General features: G+C 35.1%; 1 protein-coding gene across 1 annotated transcript in view; it reads left to right on the forward strand.

The window, feature by feature from the left end:
- Positions 1 to 10510, forward strand: part of ZDHHC15 (zDHHC palmitoyltransferase 15) — a 279992-nt gene extending 269482 nt beyond the window's left edge. The window contains exon 12 of the mRNA XM_077145733.1: positions 10329 to 10510. The gene's annotated coding sequence lies outside the window, so the exon portion shown is untranslated. The remainder of the gene's footprint in view (positions 1 to 10328) is intronic.
- The last annotated feature ends 262 nt before the right edge of the window (positions 10511 to 10772 follow it).

The raw sequence follows: 10772 nt of genomic DNA on the forward strand, positions 1-10772 counted from the left end.
CTGCATAAATACTGACAAATGCTGGTCAGCTTTATCTTTCTATGTCCTTTATTAAAGTATATGCTTATAAAAGTGTCATTTCTTTTGTATGTTAGGGTTTTGTTATAACAGTGTTGATAAAGCATAAAATCTTCAGTCCACTATGATGGAAGTTTATATACATTTCATTTAATGGGGTATAGCAGACTTTATTCACTTCTAGGTTCCCTGGTATGTGTGATTTGCATAATTCTCTGTAATATTTCATCTTCTGAACACTGCCTACCCCCCACCCCACCCCTGGCCCTTCTTATGTGTTCAGTGTTTTACCTCTTATGTTCCTACACGGATATGAGTTGGGAGATTAGCAACAATGACTTTTAGCTAGAAAGCTGGTGGGTTTAATGGTACTAATCATTTTCAGTTTCTGCTCAGCCTCACAAATATTTTACCTTTCACTCTGTCACTGTGATAAGTGAAAATGAAAAGGGAGAATTTATCTTATGTCCCTAAGGGTGATATGAACTTTGGTTTGCTTTTTCTTGCACTTAAGAATACATTTGTTTTTCTGCAGATGTATATCATCTAAAAAAGAATACATTGGTGCTGAGAAAAGAACACAATGGTTGACTTGCTCCTAAATTATATATTCCTTTAGGAGAAATATTTGAGGAGACCCTCATTAAATAAGACCCAACAGTTTGGAGAGACAGATTTTGGGTTGCTAGGCCATTGCTCTCCTACTGTGCACCTAGTAATAAACTCTTTCTCTCTTTGAAACTCCAGTGTCTCAGGAATTGGTTATTGAGCACACTGGACCATTGTCCAGTAATAATTTGGCAACCCTCCAGGATGAATGCCCAAAACTCTGGGGCCCCAGCAGAGCAGGTAAGCCAGGTAACCAGGCCTTCTGTGGCCACTGGACTGAATTTAGTCTAGAGGCTCAGCAACTGGGGTTTCTCTGTTCTTCCAGTACTCCAGAGACTTTTGGTGCCTTAAAAAAGCTTCAAAGAGAGAAACTGTTTCCAGTTCCATGTCTAGAATGACTGGGTGAGTGGGTCATCAGGGGGAAAAGTGGATTGGGAAGTAGATTGACAGTTCAAGTACCCTTGACCTAGGCCTGGGTCATGCCTCCAAAACAATTTCCCTTGCTCTGACTTCTACACCTTCTGTTTTCTGAGTATCACATTGTATGGGATTTGAGTCCCTGACCTAAATTTCTCTGTGGCATATACTCCTAGAAAATAAGTAATCTAACAAATAATTGATATTTAATGAAATTAAGTAGGCCTGTTTCAGTGCTAGCCAGTGTGTTACCTAGGTATAGTAAGAGTTTAATGCTTATTTAATTGTTAATCCATGGGTTAAGCATTCATTGTCTGTTTTGTTAGTTCGTTATGTTCTGTCTGGTTATTAATTGGATGCTACTTAAATATAGTAAGTGTTAAGTGTCTGTTTAAATTTCTTGATTGGTATGTTCCTACATTTGTATTGATCAAATATTCCTAACTGGTTACTGATTACTGGAATTCTTTAAAAAGGAAACCTTTGGATTGTATTGAAAATTAAAAAGATTTTAGGTATCAGTCTATAAAAAAGGGTCTATTTCTGTAACATAATCTGGCCTCAAAATGACTTAAAATAAAAATACTGCCATTACAGTTAAAATTAAAGATATTACAGTTAAAATTGTTCTGCAAAAAAAGGTAGAAATAAGATAATGTATATTCATTCGTTTAGTTGTCCCTCTCAGAAGTATTTCTTTGTTTCTGTTCCTTGTGTAACTAACTTTATATTTGTGTCTGTCTGCCTCTTCAATGTATATTCTCATACCTCCGGAAGGTAATAGCAAATTAATAAGAAAATTCTTAAACAGCTGTATCTGAAGTGCTTAGGAAAATTAAGCATTTTATATAAATATATAAATTGGTACTTCTGAAATAGAAAGGGAAGGGCTCTCTGAGCAGCAGGATTCAGAGCCTTAGTTTTATGACTGGTATGAACAAACCTGGACATTGGAGGGAAACCACCTGTGCAATTTCTCTGAGGCAGCAGAAAACTATCAAAGGGCTGCCTCTGGAAAAACAAAGACCTTTTCCAATGGTCCTGGTCACAGCTTTAAGTACAATAAATCTAATAACTGGAAATAGTTCAAGAAGGGCATAGGAACTCTCAATTCCATGGCCCTCACCTAAAACTTTCAATAAGCCAAGCTTCATTCTGCCCCAAGGTCTAATCACCAAAAGCAGTTATAGTGGGAGGGCTAGCACAGAAAGGCATGGTCAGGTGTGGTTTAGAATTATTTTTACTGGACGTGGAGATTAGAATTGGTAAGCATAAAATATGCTACAGAATAGGCTATGTTTGTTAAGAGTTTTTTCAATAATACCTTTGCAATGGTAACTATAGTAGTCAGATCATTATTAAACAGCCTTGGAATAGGAGTTAACTAAATAAAATCAAATTACCAAATTTCAGTAAGTAAGAAGAAAGAGCTTTGAGAGATAATGGAAAAGTTTTTCTGGATTTGGGCTTGGAACAAATTAAGTAATTGCAGTATATTTTTCAGAACTTGATAGTCAATGTACTTTTAAAATTGTCTGCATTTTAACATAGTATGAAATCAGATTTTCAACCTCTGATAAAAGGAATTTTATGATAAATTTTGAATTTAACAAATGCAATTTTATTCTGCCTGAGTATGTTCTTCCTAAATTTATACAAGCTTAGTAATAAAATAAGCTAGTATCATAAGTACATTCTCAATATTTCTCTTAAAAAATAGGTTAGGATATATGAACTGAGCAATGTACCTAGCTAATAATAACACTTATATAAAGTATAATAAAATAAGAATATGCTAATGCTTCAAACATATTCTATTTAAGAAATCAGTTAAGGGGCAGGCCACAGTGGCTCAGCAGGCAAGAATGCTTGCCTGCCATGCCAGAGGACGCGGGTTCGATTCTTGGTGCCTGCCCATGTAAAAAATAAAAAATAATTAAAAAAAAAAAGAAATCAGTTAAGTTTAGTAAGAAATATAAATCGATTTTTTTATAACCTTGATTACCTGGATTTCAAAAGAATCTGGCTTTTGGTTACTTGGCCATTTGTTACCTCAGTATATGGAAGAATTTGAATTTGTACAGCTTTGTTAACGCCCACCTGTATACTGTTGTTAGTAAATGCTGCCAGGAATAGAAAAGACCTAAGTCTTAGCTTCAAAGAGTTTAAATTCTAGTTAGAATATACTTGTACCAGGGCATAGTGTAAGGCAGTCATAATGAAGGAATAAAAATACTGGAAGAATTTAAAAAGCAAATAGACAAAGAATGACTTCAGAAGTCCTCATGGAAGAGGTGACACTTGTAAGACCTTTAAATAAGAAAGTAACATTTAAATAAATAGAACTCTGAACTGGTTTCTTTTAGAAACCATAACTTGATTTTGTGAACTAACATATTCTTGACATTATTTAGCAACTGGGATAAATGTTAAGAAAAATTTGAGTTTTTTATGGATATAAATCCCTTAATATCAAAAAGCTGATTATATTTCAAACTTGGGGCTTTTCTGACCTTTGAAGGTAGTGCTGAATTGGTCTGAGAGATTTTAAGCATATTGTAAATAATCATTTGTGTGTTCTGCGTATAAAGTATATAGATGCCTGGCTGTGTTCTAAACCCAAGCATAAATTTCTTCCTTCTCCCATTATTTTGTAGTACCTCTGTCTATTCTCTTCTTCATGAATACTGTTACTGGAAGGAAGTATGCAGGTTCAAAAGCTTTGTGAATTTATCAAATTTATTTCTGATTATATGTAGTCCACATTGCGCATAAAACTTTACATGGAATGGATATGGAAGGTGATAGCAAGTTTAAAGAAATGATTTTGTTTGTTATAGTCACTGCGGATTACAAACAGCCTGAATGGTCACAGAACATAGTAGAGAGTTGGAGGAGGTGAATTTTGTTTTATAATCATTGTTGACTATCAGCTCTGAATGAATATAGAGAATTATAAAGAAGGAGTTTATGAAAGTCAATTCTGTCTGTCCTAGTCAGTGCTGACCAAAATTTAATAGCCTGTTTATCATATGTTTTAAAAAAGAAAGCTTTTGTGTCAGTCTGGGTATTCATACAAAATTAAAGTTTAGTTTTATCCTTGTTAAAATAACATGGAGTTAGTCTGCTCTTAATGTAAAGTTTTTTTTTAAGGAAAGTTTCTCCTAATTATCCAAGTACTCTGTCTAGAAAACAAAGATTTTACATAAGAATAATAAGCATTGTTAATGTTTATGTTGGCCTTATCATCCTTTATTTCAGAAGCAAGTCTTCTCACTATTAAGGGAAAAACTATTACAAATAATTTGTTTTTTCACCTTTTATAAGTAAGGTGCTAAAATATTGCATAGGAAGTGCTTGAAAGTATTACAGTGGTTAAAAGGGATTTTCTGCCCTGTTGCTGGTTAAATTTGTATAGGTAAAATATTATTCATATACTCAGAGGTTATAAAAAATTCCTAAAAATTTGATAATGTTCTCACTGTCCATGTTATATCCTGATACTAATCTATATGATGTTAAAAAGTGGTATGATATTGTTAGTCTTTAGTTATTCTTTAAAAGTAGTTTTAGTTATTCTTTAAAAAGCTATAGATCATAGAAGCATCCGAATTGTCAGTTACACTGTTTTGCTCTAATACTTCTCTAAAAGTATACATACTCAACTGTAGGTCAGAGCTCCATCTGTAACAAGGAAAGACTTTAAAAGAGAGGAAGGACAAATATATAAATTATATTTTTATCTGTTAACTAACATAACTCTGGTAAATTTGTAAAAGTGAAGCAGAACAAAACCTCTACTCTGGTTTGTTAATATAAAACAACTGTCTAATGTTTATATTTCTGAAAGTAGCTTCATTTAAAAATGCTTATAAAAATTACAGCTTAGATTGTAAGCTTTAACTGTTATCTTTAAATTCTGATGTGCTTTACTCTTTGTATAGTCTAGTAGTTCCCTGGAACTTTTAGTGTCTGTGTGACACCTGAAACTCAGATTTGGTTCTCCAGCTCTCAAAGTCAGCATAGGTCCATACAGCAACTGTTTAAAAAAGAAAAAGCTCAAACTCTGATTGAAAATGTGATTAAACTTATCTGGTTAAAACTAAGGTAAATCAATATACAAGGTAAAAAATATGTTATCTGTATTTCAAAGCTTTAACTTTTGTGTGAGACAAAAGCAAAGATGTTTATTTTGTCCAAAATTTAAATTTTCTGTAGCATGCCATCTAATTTAATCTATCTAGTCAGTTAATTTAAACATCCTAATTCAGCATTATTTTATATAGACCCTGGAATAATGACTAAAATCTTAATATTCTGTACAAGTTAATGTTATACCATAATGCATTTCAGAGTATTTGGGGCAGAAAATGGAGGAGCTTTTGCAAAGTTCCTCGCAGGACTAGAAAAAATAGAAGTATTAAACTTACATGCGAAATTCCCGACATTTTATTAAGCAAGAAGGGGCTCTCAATTTAATAAGCCAAGGCCTCAATCTTGAGGCTTGCCCTTATGAACCTTAGTTCTATAATAGCAAACTGAACCTACTTAGGATTAGTGTCTAAAAGTCATCTCCAGAAAATCTCTGCTGTTGCTCAAATGTGGTCTCTCTCTAAGCCAAACTCTGAGTTTCTCCCCCATGTGGGACATCACCTGTTGAAAAGCCTATTCTTTCCACAACAAATTGTCTTGGTACCTGTTCTAGTTAGTAAGCAGACAGAATGTGATATACCAGAACTGGAATAGCTTTTAGAAGGGAGAATTTATTAAGATGCAAGTTTACAGTTCTAAGGCTGTAAAAACATCCAAATTAAAGCAAGGCTATAAAAATGTCCAGTCTAAGGCATCCAGGAAAAGATACCTTGGTTCAAGAAGGCCGATGACATTCAGGGTTTCTCTCTCAGCTAGAAAGGCACATGGCAAAATCTGCTGGCTTTTTCTTCAATGGCTTCCCCAGGGTTCTGTCCATTCTGTTGGCTCTTTTTGTTCTGCTGGCTGTCATGGCTCTCGTGGCTCTAAAGCTTTTTTAAAAATAGTTCCTTCTTAAAGGACTCCCATAAGCAACCCCACTTTGAATAGGGTTGGAGAAACATCTCCATAGAAACCATCTAATCAAAAGTTACAACCTACAATTGGATGGGTCACATCTCCATGGAAGCAATCAGAAAGGTCCCACCTAGCAATATTGAATGAGAATTAAAGGACATGCCTTTTCTGGGTACATAATAGCTTCACAATTCATTGTGGAAAGAATCGGCTTTTCAACAGTTGGTGTTAGGATAACTGGATATCCACATGCAAAAGAATGAAGTTGAACCCCTTATTTACACCATACAATGGAGTTTGAGGTTGAACCCTTTCTTTATACCATACAAAGCATTAACTTAAAAAAGACTCTAATACTGTTAGAAGAAAATATGGGGGTAAATCTTCATGACTTCAAATTTGGCAATGGATTCTTAGATATGACACCAAAAGCACAAATAATAAAAGAAAAAATAGATAAAGGAGACATCATCAGTATTAAAAATATTTGTGGTTCAACAGGCATAAAAAAGTCAAAAGACAGGCAATAGAATGAGAGAAATATTTATAAACTATATCTGATAAGGGATTAGTACCTATAATATATAAAGAGCATTTACAAGTCAACAATAAAAAGATAAATAACCAAATTTTAAAATGAGCTAAGGATTGGTATGTACATTTCTCAAAAGATGACAGACACTAACCAGCACCAGAAAGGATGCTCAACATCACTAGCTCTTAAGGAAATGCAAATCAAAACCACAATGAGATATCATTTCACATCTCCTAGAATGGCCAGTATCAAAAAAATAGACACTGTTGGAAAGGATGTGGAGAAATAAAAACACTTATTCATCATGGGCATGTAAAATGGTGCAGCCACTGTAGAAGAAAGTTTGGTGGTTTCTCCGGAAGCTAAGTATAGAATTGCCATATGATCCAACAATCCCACTACTAGGTATGTACTCAGAAGAACTGAAAGCAGGAACACAGTCATTTGCATACCAATGTTCATAGCAGCATTATTCACAATTGCCAAAAGATTGAAACAAATCAAGTATCTATCAACCAAAGAATGGATAAACAAAATGTAGTATATACATATGATGGAATATTATTCACTGAAAAGAAATGACATTCTGACACATGCTATAACATGGATGGACCTTGAAGACATCATGTTGAATGAAATAAGCCATACACAAAAGGTCAAATATTGTATGGTCTCACTAATATGAGCTACTTTTAATAAGCAAACTCATGGAATTAAAATCTAGAGTATAGGTTACCAGGAGATAGAATGAGGTTAGACAATGGAGAGCTGATGCTCAATTTGTACAGAATTTTAAAGGTTGATTGTAAATGTTTGGGAATAGATAATGGTGATGGTAGCACATTATTGTGAGTGTAATTTATAGCACTGAATGAAGGGTGTGATCGCAGTTGAAAGGGGAAGTTTAAGGTAACATATCATTAGAAGGAAACCTAGAGGATAAAACATGGGACTTTGTAACATAGTTAACACTGTTGTGGATGATAACTTTGGTTAATAGTACAAATATAAGAAAGGTCTTATATTGAACTAGAATAAATGTACGTCACTATTACAAGGTGTTAATGATAGGGTTGTTTTTCCATAATAATATGGGAAAAATACAACTAATATGAACTGTGAACTACAGTTAACAATATCATTATATTCTTTCATCAATTATAACAAAGGTACCATATCAATGCTAAGTGTCAATAATAGGGGGAATAAGAGGTATAGGAATTTTCTTTTTGAGCAATGAAAATGTTCTCAAATTGAAGTGATGAATACACAACTCTGTGATTATACCAAGAACCACTGATTGTACACTTTGGATGATATACAAAAGTGTGAATGATGTGTGAATAAAAATGTTTTTTAAAAAAAGATGATAAACCTCAGTGTGTCCTTAATGAGCATGAGAAGCCCCTCTGTGATCACAGGATGTGTGTCAGATGACGTTGGAGGATATTTATCACCCAGACACAACAGGGAAAGGGCCACTCACAAAAGACCAATTTTACTTCCTCTATGTGCTGAAAACTCACTTAAGTTCATTAAGCCGGTCTGGTCTGTAAGCTTTTATATCCAAGAAGCTCTGACTGAATGATGTGAAGCACCCAAAGACTTTGCCATCAACCTCTAGATCCACTTCAGTTGTTGTGCCAGTTTGAAAGCAGTATGCACCCCAGAAAAGCCAGGTTTTAATCCTGATCCATTCTTGTGGGAGCAGCCATTTCTTTTAATCCTGATTCAATAATGTAGGTAGGAAACTTTTGATTAAATTATCTCCACAGAGATGTGACGTGCCCAATTGTGGGTGTGACCTCTGATTAGATGGAGATGTGACTCCACCCATTCCAGATGGGTCTTGATTAGTTTACTGGAGTCCTTTAAAAAGGAGAGCATGAGAAACAACAGAAGCCTCAGAGCTGACAGAGCAGATGTAGATGATGGGAGAACAGCTGCTTCAGAGAACAGAGACACGGGTGTTTGTAGATGCTTGGAGCCCAACAGACATCACCATGAGATGTTAAGCCAGAACCTGGAGAGAGCCAAGGAAAGTCAAGAGATGAAAGCCAGCCCCAGAGAAGCAAGGTGAGAAAACCCCGCAAGGGACCAGCAGATGCCAGCCACGTGACTTCCCAGCTAACAGAGGTGTTCCTGATCCATTGGCCTTTCTGGAGTGAAGGTAACTTCTTGTTGGTGCCTTCATTTGGACACTTTCATTTCCTTAGAACTGTAAACTTGTAACTTATTAAATTCCTCTTTAAGAAAAAAAGGATGATAGACAATTAGTAAATAAGCACATGAAAATATGTGTACATCATTAGTTATTAGTGGGAAGAGATACCACTTCACTCCCACTAGGATCACTATAATCAAAATGACAGGCAGTTACAAATGTAGAGAAATTGGAACTCTCATATGCCACTGGTGGAAATGTAAATTGGGGCAGCTGCTTTGGAAAACAGTACCATATATGACCCAGCAATCCCATTCCTAGGTATATACCCAAAAGAATTGAAAGCATATGTCTGCACATAAACTTGTACACAAATGTTCATGGTAGTATTGTTCATAATGGCTCAAAGTGAAAACAAAGATGTCCATTAATTGATTAAAAAATTGTGATATATCCATATAATAGAATATTATTCAGCCATAAAAAGGAATGAAGCATTGATACATGTTACAAAATGAACAATGAAAATATGCTAATTGAAAGAAGCCAGACACAAAAGGTCACATGTTGTATGATCCCAATTATATGAAATATCCAGAATAGGCAAATCCATAGAGACAGAAAGTAGATTAATGGTTGCCAGGCACTGGGGGAGCATGAAGAGGAAGTGACTATTAATGGGTATGAAGTTTCTTTTTGGGTTGAAGAAAATGTTCTTCTGCTAGATTGTGGTGATAGTTAAACAACCTTATCAATACACCGAAAACTCTTTAAAGGGCCTATTTTATGATATGTAAATTATATATCATTAAAGAATTGGGGGTAGACAAAAGCTTGAAGGGTGGTCTTACATTCCTTTATGAGTGTGTGCTCACACTCAATATGAGTAGGACCAAAAGAGGGTCCCCACCAAATTCCTCCACTTCTATGGGGGATCTGAGGAAGTGGGGATGAAGAGGTACTGGTACAAATATATAACTGTTCCCCACCTCTTTTTACCTACCTGATGCAATGGTTTCATGACCAAGGCTACAACCATGTCTGTTAGAAGCAGGGATGATTCATAAGCAACAGACTAATTACACTTTTAAACATTTATGTCAGAATTTCTACGGGCCTATTGGGATGGATTATACCTTCAGTTCATCTTACATAATTGCAATTGAAAATGACTGCAGCTGTATTGTCTAGTGGCTGAGCTAGCCCAATAGTTCTGCATCTGTGTAACCCTACTCTACACCAGTTGGAATGGACTGAAGGGGAAACACCTATTAGACTCATATTCAAGAGAATAATGTTGTCCCTTTGCACAATTATACCATATGCCTCACAAGAAAAGCCATATATTTGCTGAAACCAATACCACGTTTAGAACTTGATGAGATCAAATGGAAGCCTGGAAACCTGAGTTACATCATCCTGAGAGACATTCTGCCTATAACATCATAGACATCTGCCTACTATGATGAATAGGACAAACTGTTGATGACTGAATGAAACTCCAGTAATATGCCAGTATTTTTTATTCATATTTTTCAGGTTATATCAACTATAAAGGATATCCTTTGTGAAGGAACTTCCAGGAATTATTCTCTGAAAGACTATAAAACTCCAATGTCCAATTGCTGGCAGACTGACCACTGTGTAAACTATAAGCTCTGGGATGACCAAATACTTAGAAAGGTTCCTGGTTTTTATGGACATAATAAAGCAGTGCATGCAATGTAATACCATAGTGTGCACTGTATAAATAAATATTGCTCTTATTTCTGTGGGTGGAATGCTATTGAAAACAGAAATGATGTGTTTCTGATAGGAATAAGGCAATAGCCATCATATGCTAGGCTCAGATTTTCTCATGGGATAAGACCCTACCTTGTAACAAGGAAGGCTAGGGGAGGCCTTTATGGCATACTTGGAATAAATTACATCTAGGTGTAACTACTATCCATCTATCCTTAATAGAGGGGATCCAACATTTTG

Source organism: Tamandua tetradactyla, chromosome X (genome assembly GCF_023851605.1).
Source record: "Tamandua tetradactyla isolate mTamTet1 chromosome X, mTamTet1.pri, whole genome shotgun sequence".
Lineage (NCBI taxonomy): Eukaryota > Metazoa > Chordata > Mammalia > Pilosa > Myrmecophagidae > Tamandua > Tamandua tetradactyla.